Genomic DNA, 15,241 nt, shown 5'->3' with positions numbered 1-15,241 from the left:
ACTAACATACATTTATTCAACATACTAACCTAAATTCATTCAACATACTAACATACATTCATTCAACATACTTTCATTCAACATACGAACATACATTCATTCAACATACTTTCATTCAACATACTAACATACATTCATTCAACATACTTTCATTCAACATACTAACACACATTCATTCAACATACTAACCTACATTCATTCAACATACTTTCATTTAACATACTAACATACATTCATTCAACATACTAACATACATTCATTCAACAAACTAACATACATTCATTTAATATACTAACATACATTCATTCAACATACTAACATACATTCATTCAACATACTAACATACATTAATTAAACATACTTACATAGATTCATTCAACATACTAACATACATTCATTCAACATACTAACATACATTTATTCAACATACTTTCATTCAACATACTAACATACATTCATTCAACATACATTCATTCAACATACTAACATACATTCATTCAACATACTTTCATTCAACATACTAACATACATTCATTCAACATACTAACATACATTCATTCAACATACTTTAATTCAACATACTAACATACATCCATTCAACATACTAAAATACATTCATTCAACATACTTTCATTAAACATACTAACATACATTCATTCAACATACTTTCATTAAACATACTAACATACATTCATTCAACATACTAACATACATTCATTCAACATACTAACATACATTCATTCAACATACTAACATACATTCATTTAATATACTAACATACATTCATTCAACATACTTTAATTCAACATACTAACATACATTCATTCAACATACTAACATACATTCATTCAACATACTAAAATACTTTCATTCAACATACTAACATACATTCATTCAACATACTAAAATACTTTCATTCAACATACTAACATACATTAATTAAACATACTAACATACATTCAATCAACATACTTTCATTCAACATACTAACATACATTCATTCAACATACTAATATACATTCATTCAACATACTAACATACATTTATTCAACATACTAACATACATTCATTCAACATACTAATATACATTCATTCAACATACTAACATACATTTATTCAACATACTAACATACATTCATTCAACACACTAACATACATTCATTCAATATACTTTTATTCAACATACTAACATACATTCATTCAACATACTAACATACATTCATTCAACATACTTTCATTCAACATAATAACATACATTAATTAAACATACTTACATACATTCATTCAACATACTTTCATTCAACATACTAACATACATTCATTCAACATACTAATATACATTCAATCAACATACTAACATACATTTATTCAACATACTAACATACATTCATTCAACATACTAACATACATTCATTCAACATACTAACATACATTAATTAAACATACTTACATACATTCATTCAACATACTTTCATTCAACAGACTAACATACATTCATTCAACATACTAACATACATTTATTCAACATAGTTTCATTCAACATACTAACATACATTCATTCAACATACATTCATTCAACATACTAACATACATTCATTCAACATACTAACATACATTCATTCAACATACTAATATACATTCATTCAACATACTAACATACATTCATTCAACATACTAACATACATTAATTAAACATACTTACATACATTCATTCAACATACTTTCATTCAACATACTAACATACATTAATTAAACATACTAACATACATTCATTCAACATACTAACATACATTTATTTAACATACATTCATTCAACATACTAATATACATTCATTCAACATACTAACATACATTTATTCAACATACATTCATTCAACATACTAACATACATTCATTCAACATACTTTCATTCAACATACTAACATACATTCATTCAACATACTAATATACATTCATTCTACATACTAACCCACATTCATTCAACATACTAATATACATTCATTCAACATACTAACACACATTCATTCAACATACTAATATACATTCATTCAACACACTAACATACATTCATTCAACATACTTTCATTCAGCATACTAACATACATTAATTAAACATACTTACATACATTCATTCAACATACTAACATACATTCATTCAACATACTAATATACATTCATTCAACATACTAACACATTCATTCAACATACTAATATACATTCATTCAACATACTCACATACATTCATTCAACATACTAAAATACATTCATTCAACATACTAACATACATTTATTCAACATACTAACCTAAATTCATTCAACATACTAACATACATTCATTCAACATACTTTCATTCAACATACTTTCATTCAACATACGAACATACATTCATTCAACATACTTTCATTCAACATACTAACATACATTCATTCAACATACTTTCATTCAACATACTAACACACATTCATTCAACATACTAACATACATTCATTCAACATACTTTCATTTAACATACTAACATACATTCATTCAACATACTAACATACATTCATTCAACAAACTAACATACATTCATTTAATATACTAACATACATTCATTCAACATACTAACATACATTCATTCAACATACTAACATACATTAATTAAACATACTTACATAGATTCATTCAACATACTAACATACATTCATTCAACATACTAACATACATTTATTCAACATACTTTCATTCAACATACTAACATACATTCATTCAACATACATTCATTCAACATACTAACATACATTCATTCAACATACTTTCATTCAACATACTAACATACATTCATTCAACATACTAACATACATTCATTCAACATACTTTAATTCAACATACTAACATACATCCATTCAACATACTAAAATACATTCATTCAACATACTAACATACATTCATTCAACATACTTTCATTAAACATACTAACATACATTCATTCAACATACTACATACATTCATTCAACATACTAACATACATTCATTCAACATACATTCATTTAATATACTAACATACATTCATTCAACATACTTTAATTCAACATACTAACATACATTCATTCAACATACTAACATACATTCATTCAACATACTAAAATACTTTCATTCAACATACTAACATACATTCATTCAACATACTAAAAATACTTTCATTCAACATACTAACATACATTAATTAAACATACTAACATACATTCAATCAACATACTTTCATTCAACATACTAACATACATTCATTCAACATACTAATATACATTCATTCAACATACTAACATACATTTATTCAACATACTAACATACATTCATTCAACATACTAATATACATTCATTCAACATACTAACATACATTTATTCAACATACTAACATACATTCATTCAACACACTAACATACATTCATTCAATATACTTTTATTCAACATACTAACATACATTCATTCAACATACTAACATACATTCATTCAACATACTTTCATTCAACATAATAACATACATTAATTAAACATACTTACATACATTCATTCAACATACTTTCATTCAACATACTAACATACATTCATTCAACATACTAATATACATTCAATCAACATACTAACATACATTTATTCAACATACTAACATACATTCATTCAACATACTAACATACATTCATTCAACATACTAACATACATTAATTAAACATACTTACATACATTCATTCAACATACTTTCATTCAACAGACTAACATACATTCATTCAACATACTAACATACATTTATTCAACATAGTTTCATTCAACATACTAACATACATTCATTCAACATACATTCATTCAACATACTAACATACATTCATTCAACATACTAACATACATTCATTCAACATACTAATATACATTCATTCAACATACTAACATACATTCATTCAACATACTAACATACATTAATTAAACATACTTACATACATTCATTCAACATACTTTCATTCAACATACTAACATACATTAATTAAACATACTAACATACATTCATTCAACATACTAACATACATTTATTTAACATACATTCATTCAACATACTAATATACATTCATTCAACATACTAACATACATTTATTCAACATACATTCATTCAACATACTAACATACATTCATTCAACATACTTTCATTCAACATACTAACATACATTCATTCAACATACTAATATACATTCATTCAACATACTAACCCACATTCATTCAACATACTAATATACATTCATTCAACATACTAACACACATTCATTCAACATACTAATATACATTCATTCAACACACTAACATACATTCATTCAACATACTTTCATTCAGCATACTAACATACATTAATTAAACATACTTACATACATTCATTCAACATACTAACATACATTCATTCAACATACTAATATACATTCATTCAACATACTAACACATTCATTCAACATACTAATATACATTCATTCAACATACTCACATACATTCATTCAACATACTAAAATACATTCATTCAACATACTAACATACATTTATTCAACATACTAACCTAAATTCATTCAACATACTAACATACATTCATTCAACATACTTTCATTCAACATACGAACATACATTCATTCAACATACTTTCATTCAACATACTAACATACATTCATTCAACATACTTTCATTCAACATACTAACACACATTCATTCAACATACTAACATACATTCATTCAACATACTTTCATTCAACATACTAACATACATTCATTCAACATACTAACATACATTCATTCAACAAACTAACATACATTCATTTAATATACTAACATACATTCATTCAACATACTAACATACATTCATTCAACATACTAACATACATTAATTAAACATACTTACATAGATTCATTCAACATACTAACATACATTCATTCAACATACTAACATACATTTATTCAACATACTTTCATTCAACATACTAACATACATTCATTCAACATACATTCATTCAACATACTAACATACATTCATTCAACATACTTTCATTCAACATACTAACATACATTCATTCAACATACTAACATACATTCATTCAACATACTTTAATTCAACATACTAACATACATCCATTCAACATACTAAAATACATTCATTCAACATACTAACATACATTCATTCAACATACTTTCATTAAACATACTAACATACATTCATTCAACATACTAACATACATTCATTCAACATACTAACATACATTCATTCAACATACTAACATACATTCATTTAATATACTAACATACATTCATTCAACATACTTTAATTCAACATACTAACATACATTCATTCAACATACTAACATACATTCATTCAACATACTAAAATACTTTCATTCAACATACTAACATACATTCATTCAACATACTAAAATACTTTCATTCAACATACTAACATACATTAATTAAACATACTAACATACATTCAATCAACATACTTTCATTCAACATACTAACATACATTCATTCAACATACTAATATACATTCATTCAACATACTAACATACATTTATTCAACATACTAACATACATTCATTCAACATACTAATATACATTCATTCAACATACTAACATACATTTATTCAACATACTAACATACATTCATTCAACACACTAACATACATTCATTCAATATACTTTTATTCAACATACTAACATACATTCATTCAACATACTAACATACATTCATTCAACATACTTTCATTCAACATAATAACATACATTAATTAAACATACTTACATACATTCATTCAACATACTTTCATTCAACATACTAACATACATTCATTCAACATACTAATATACATTCAATCAACATACTAACATACATTTATTCAACATACTAACATACATTCATTCAACATACTAACATACATTCATTCAACATACTAACATACATTAATTAAACATACTTACATACATTCATTCAACATACTTTCATTCAACAGACTAACATACATTCATTCAACATACTAACATACATTTATTCAACATAGTTTCATTCAACATACTAACATACATTCATTCAACATACATTCATTCAACATACTAACATACATTCATTCAACATACTAACATACATTCATTCAACATACTAATATACATTCATTCAACATACTAACATACATTCATTCAACATACTAACATACATTAATTAAACATACTTACATACATTCATTCAACATACTTTCATTCAACATACTAACATACATTAATTAAACATACTAACATACATTCATTCAACATACTAACATACATTTATTTAACATACATTCATTCAACATACTAATATACATTCATTCAACATACTAACATACATTTATTCAACATACATTCATTCAACATACTAACATACATTCATTCAACATACTTTCATTCAACATACTAACATACATTCATTCAACATACTAATATACATTCATTCAACATACTAACCCACATTCATTCAACATACTAATATACATTCATTCAACATACTAACACACATTCATTCAACATACTAATATACATTCATTCAACACACTAACATACATTCATTCAACATACTTTCATTCAGCATACTAACATACATTAATTAAACATACTTACATACATTCATTCAACATACTAACATACATTCATTCAACATACTAATATACATTCATTCAACATACTAACACATTCATTCAACATACTAATATACATTCATTCAACATACTCACATACATTCATTCAACATACTAAAATACATTCATTCAACATACTAACATACATTTATTCAACATACTAACCTAAATTCATTCAACATACTAACATACATTCATTCAACATACTTTCATTCAACATACGAACATACATTCATTCAACATACTTTCATTCAACATACTAACATACATTCATTCAACATACTTTCATTCAACATACTAACACACATTCATTCAACATACTAACATACATTCATTCAACATACTTTCATTCAACATACTAACATACATTCATTCAACATACTAACATACATTCATTCAACAAACTAACATACATTCATTTAATATACTAACATACATTCATTCAACATACTAACATACATTCATTCAACATACTAACATACATTAATTAAACATACTTACATAGATTCATTCAACATACTAACATACATTCATTCAACATACTAACATACATTTATTCAACATACTTTCATTCAACATACTAACATACATTCATTCAACATACATTCATTCAACATACTAACATACATTCATTCAACATACTTTCATTCAACATACTAACATACATTCATTCAACATACTAACATACATTCATTCAACATACTTTAATTCAACATACTAACATACATCCATTCAACATACTAAAATACATTCATTCAACATACTAACATACATTCATTCAACATACTTTCATTAAACATACTAACATACATTCATTCAACATACTAACATACATTCATTCAACATACTAACATACATTCATTCAACATACTAACATACATTCATTTAATATACTAACATACATTCATTCAACATACTTTAATTCAACATACTAACATACATTCATTCAACATACTAACATACATTCATTCAACATACTAAAATACTTTCATTCAACATACTAACATACATTCATTCAACATACTAAAATACTTTCATTCAACATACTAACATACATTAATTAAACATACTAACATACATTCAATCAACATACTTTCATTCAACATACTAACATACATTCATTCAACATACTAATATACATTCATTCAACATACTAACATACATTTATTCAACATACTAACATACATTCATTCAACATACTAATATACATTCATTCAACATACTAACATACATTTATTCAACATACTAACATACATTCATTCAACACACTAACATACATTCATTCAATATACTTTTATTCAACATACTAACATACATTCATTCAACATACTAACATACATTCATTCAACATACTTTCATTCAACATAATAACATACATTAATTAAACATACTTACATACATTCATTCAACATACTTTCATTCAACATACTAACATACATTCATTCAACATACTAATATACATTCAATCAACATACTAACATACATTTATTCAACATACTAACATACATTCATTCAACATACTAACATACATTCATTCAACATACTAACATACATTAATTAAACATACTTACATACATTCATTCAACATACTTTCATTCAACAGACTAACATACATTCATTCAACATACTAACATACATTTATTCAACATAGTTTCATTCAACATACTAACATACATTCATTCAACATACATTCATTCAACATACTAACATACATTCATTCAACATACTAACATACATTCATTCAACATACTAATATACATTCATTCAACATACTAACATACATTCATTCAACATACTAACATACATTAATTAAACATACTTACATACATTCATTCAACATACTTTCATTCAACATACTAACATACATTAATTAAACATACTAACATACATTCATTCAACATACTAACATACATTTATTTAACATACATTCATTCAACATACTAATATACATTCATTCAACATACTAACATACATTTATTCAACATACATTCATTCAACATACTAACATACATTCATTCAACATACTTTCATTCAACATACTAACATACATTCATTCAACATACTAATATACATTCATTCAACATACTAACCCACATTCATTCAACATACTAATATACATTCATTCAACATACTAACACACATTCATTCAACATACTAATATACATTCATTCAACACACTAACATACATTCATTCAACATACTTTCATTCAGCATACTAACATACATTAATTAAACATACTTACATACATTCATTCAACATACTAACATACATTCATTCAACATACTAATATACATTCATTCAACATACTAACACATTCATTCAACATACTAATATACATTCATTCAACATACTCACATACATTCATTCAACATACTAAAATACATTCATTCAACATACTAACATACATTTATTCAACATACTAACCTAAATTCATTCAACATACTAACATACATTCATTCAACATACTTTCATTCAACATACGAACATACATTCATTCAACATACTTTCATTTAACATACTAACATACATTCATTCAACATACTTTCATTCAACATACTAACACACATTCATTCAACATACTAACATACATTCATTCAACATACTTTCATTCAACATACTAACATACATTCATTCAACATACTAACATACATTCATTCAACAAACTAACATACATTCATTTAATATACTAACATACATTCATTCAACATACTTTAATTCAACATACTAACATACATTCATTCAACATACTAACATACATTCATTCAACATACTTTAATTCAACATACTAACATACATTCATTCAACATACTAACATACATTCATTCAACATACTAACATACATTCATTCAACATACTTTCATTCAACATACTAACATACATTCATTCAACATACTAATATACATTCATTCAACATACTTAGATACATTTATTCAAACATACTAACACACATTCATTCAACATACTAATATACATTCATTCAACATACCAACATACATTCATTCAACATACTTTCATTCAACATACTAACATACATTCATTCAACATACTAACATACATTCATTCAACATACTTTCATTCAACATACTAACATACATTCATTCAACATACTAACATACATTCATTCAACATACTAACATACATTCATTCAACATACTAACATACATTCATTCAACATACTTTCATTCAACATACGAACATACATTCATTCAACATACATTCATTCAACATACTAACATACATTCATTCAACATACTTTCATTCAACATACTAACACACATTCATTCAACATACTAACATACATTCATTCAACATACTTTCATTCAACATACTAACATACATTCATTCAACAAACTAACATACATTCATTTAATATACTAACATACATTCATTCAACATACTTTAATTCAACATACTAACATACATTCATTCAACATACTAACATACATTCATTCAACATACTAACATACATTAATTAAACATACTTACATAGATTCATTCAACATACTAACATACATTCATTCAACATACTAACATACATTTATTCAACATACTTTCATTCAACATACTAACATACATTCATTCAACATACATTCATTCAACATACTAACATACATTCATTCAACATACTTTCATTCAACATACTAACATACATTCATTCAACATACTTTAATTCAACATACTAACATACATCCATTCAACATACTAAAATACATTCATTCAACATACTAACATACATTCATTCAACATACTTTCATTAAACATACTAACATACATTCATTCAACATACTAACATACATTCATTCAACATACTAACATACATTCATTCAACATACTAACATACATTCATTTAATATACTAACATACATTCATTCAACATACTTTAATTCAACATACTAACATACATTCATTCAACATACTAACATACATTCATTCAACATACTAAAATACTTTCATTCAACATACTAACATACATTCATTCAACATACTAAAATACTTTCATTCAACATACTAACATACATTAATTAAACATACTAACATACATTCAATCAACATACTTTCATTCAACATACTAACATACATTCATTCAACATACTAATATACATTCATTCAACATACTAACATACATTTATTCAACATACTAACATACATTCATTCAACATACTAATATACATTCATTCAACATACTAACATACATTTATTCAACATACTAACATACATTCATTCAACACACTAACATACATTCATTCAATATACTTTTATTCAACATACTAACATACATTCATTCAACATACTAACATACATTCATTCAACATACTTTCATTCAACATAATAACATACATTAATTAAACATACTTACATACATTCATTCAACATACTTTCATTCAACATACTAACATACATTCATTCAACATACTAATATACATTCAATCAACATACTAACATACATTTATTCAACATACTAACATACATTCATTCAACATACTAACATACATTCATTCAACATACTAACATACATTAATTAAACATACTTACATACATTCATTCAACATACTTTTCATTCAACAGACTAACATACATTCATTCAACATACTAACATACATTTATTCAACATAGTTTCATTCAACATACTAACATACATTCATTCAACATACATTCATTCAACATACTAACATACATTCATTCAACATACTAACATACATTCATTCAACATACTAATATACATTCATTCAACATACTAACATACATTCATTCAACATACTAACATACATTAATTAAACATACTTACATACATTCATTCAACATACTTTCATTCAACATACTAACATACATTAATTAAACATACTAACATACATTCATTCAACATACTAACATACATTTATTTAACATACATTCATTCAACATACTAATATACATTCATTCAACATACTAACATACATTTATTCAACATACATTCATTCAACATACTAACATACATTCATTCAACATACTTTCATTCAACATACTAACATACATTCATTCAACATACTAATATACATTCATTCAACATACTAACCCACATTCATTCAACATACTAATATACATTCATTCAACATACTAACACACATTCATTCAACATACTAATATACATTCATTCAACACACTAACATACATTCATTCAACATACTTTCATTCAGCATACTAACATACATTAATTAAACATACTTACATACATTCATTCAACATACTAACATACATTCATTCAACATACTAATATACATTCATTCAACATACTAACACATTCATTCAACATACTAATATACATTCATTCAACATACTCACATACATTCATTCAACATACTAAAATACATTCATTCAACATACTAACATACATTTATTCAACATACTAACCTAAATTCATTCAACATACTAACATACATTCATTCAACATACTTTCATTCAACATACGAACATACATTCATTCAACATACTTTCATTTAACATACTAACATACATTCATTCAACATACTTTCATTCAACATACTAACACACATTCATTCAACATACTAACATACATTCATTCAACATACTTTCATTCAACATACTAACATACATTCATTCAACATACTAACATACATTCATTCAACAAACTAACATACATTCATTTAATATACTAACATACATTCATTCAACATACTTTAATTCAACATACTAACATACATTCATTCAACATACTAACATACATTCATTCAACATACTTTAATTCAACATACTAACATACATTCATTCAACATACTAACATACATTCATTCAACATACTAACATACATTCATTCAACATACTTTCATTCAACATACTAACATACATTCATTCAACATACTAATATACATTCATTCAACATACTTAGATACATTTATTCAAACATACTAACACACATTCATTCAACATACTAATATACATTCATTCAACATACCAACATACATTCATTCAACATACTTTCATTCAACATACTAACATACATTCATTCAACATACTAACATACATTCATTCAACATACTTTCATTCAACATACTAACATACATTCATTCAACATACTAACATACATTCATTCAACATACTAACATACATTCATTCAACATACTAACATACATTCATTCAACATACTTTCATTCAACATACGAACATACATTCATTCAACATACATTCATTCAACATACTAACATACATTCATTCAACATACTTTCATTCAACATACTAACACACATTCATTCAACATACTAACATACATTCATTCAACATACTTTCATTCAACATACTAACATACATTCATTCAACATACTAACATACATTCATTCAACAAACTAACATACATTCATTTAATATACTAACATACATTCATTCAACATACTTTAATTCAACATACTAACATACATTCATTCAACATACTAACATACATTCATTCAACATACTTTAATTCAACATACTAACATACATTCATTCAACATACTAAAATACATTCATTCAACATACTAACATACTTTCATTCAACATACTTTAATTCAACATACTAACATACATTCATTCAACATACTAACATACATTCATTCAACATACTTTAATTCAACATACTAACATACATTCATTCAACATACTAACATACATTCATTCAACATACTTTAATTCAACATACTAACATACATTCATTCAACATACTTTCATTCAACATACTAACATACATTCATTCAACATACTAACATACATTCATTCAACATACTAACATATATTCATTCAACATACTAACATACATTAATTAAACATACTTATATTCATTCAACATACTTTCATTGAACATACTAACATACATTCATTCAACATACTAATATACTTTCATTCAACAATGTAACATACATTCATTCAACATACTAACATACATTCATTCAACATACTTAGATACATTTATTCAACATACTAACAAACATTCATTCAACATACTAACATACATTCATTCAACATACTAACATACATTCATTCAACATACTAATATACATTAATTCAACATACTAACACACATTCATTCAACATACTAACATACATTCATTCAACATACTAACATATTTTCATTCAACAAACTAACATACATTCATTCAACATACTTTCATTCAACATACTAACATACATTCATTCAACATACTTTCATTCAACATACTAACATACATTCATTCAACATACTTTCATTCAACATACTAACATACATTCATTCAACATACTTTCATTCAACATACTAACATACATTCATTCAACATACTAACATACATTCATTCAACATACTTTAATTCAACATACTAACATACATCCATTCAACATACTAAAATACATTCATTCAACATACTAACATACATTCATTCAACATACTTTCATTAAACATACTAACATACATTCATTCAACATACTAACATACATTCATTCAACATACTAACATACATTCATTCAACATACTAACATACATTCATTTAATATACTAACATACATTCATTCAACATACTTTAATTCAACATACTAACATAGATTCATTCAACATACTAACATACATTCATTCAACATACTAAAATACTTTCATTCAACATACTAACATACATTCATTCAACATACTAAAATACTTTCATTCAACATACTAACATACATTCATTCAACATACTAAAATACTTTCATTCAACATACTAACATACATTAATTAAACATACTAACATACATTCAATCAACATACTTTCATTCAACATACTAACATACATTCATTCAACATACTAATATACATTCATTTAATATACTAACATACATTCATTCAACATACTTTAATTCAACATACTAACATACATTCATTCAACATACTAACATACATTCATTCAACATACTTTAATTCAACATACTAACATACATTCATTCAACATACTAACATACATTCATTCAACATACTAACATACATTCATTCAACATACTTTCATTCAACATACTAACATACATTCATTCAACATACTAATATACATTCATTCAACATACTTAGATACATTTATTCAAACATACTAACACACATTCATTCAACATACTAATATACATTCATTCAACATACCAACATACATTCATTCAACATACTTTCATTCAACATACTAACATACATTCATTCAACATACTAACATACATTCATTCAACATACTTTCATTCAACATACTAACATACATTCATTCAACATACTAACATACATTCATTCAACATACTAACATACATTCATTCAACATACTAACATACATTCATTCAACATACTTTCATTCAACATACGAACATACATTCATTCAACATACATTCATTCAACATACTAACATACATTCATTCAACATACTTTCATTCAACATACTAACACACATTCATTCAACATACTAACATACATTCATTCAACATACTTTCATTCAACATACTAACATACATTCATTCAACATACTAACATACATTCATTCAACAAACTAACATACATTCATTTAATATACTAACATACATTCATTCAACATACTTTAATTCAACATACTAACATACATTCATTCAACATAC

The 15,241-nt window shown here is 24.7% G+C and overlaps 1 long non-coding RNA gene across 1 annotated transcript in view; it reads right to left on the bottom strand.

The window, feature by feature from the left end:
• The window catches only part of LOC133545917 (uncharacterized), a 140,078-nt gene that overhangs the window by 34,622 nt on the left and 90,215 nt on the right, over positions 1–15,241 (bottom strand). The window lies entirely within an intron of this gene.

This window comes from Nerophis ophidion, linkage group LG29, assembly GCF_033978795.1.
Source record: "Nerophis ophidion isolate RoL-2023_Sa linkage group LG29, RoL_Noph_v1.0, whole genome shotgun sequence".
In the NCBI taxonomy this organism is placed as follows: domain Eukaryota; kingdom Metazoa; phylum Chordata; class Actinopteri; order Syngnathiformes; family Syngnathidae; genus Nerophis; species Nerophis ophidion.
The sequence above is the reverse complement of the archived record's forward strand: the minus strand, read 5'-3'. Positions and strand labels throughout refer to the sequence as shown.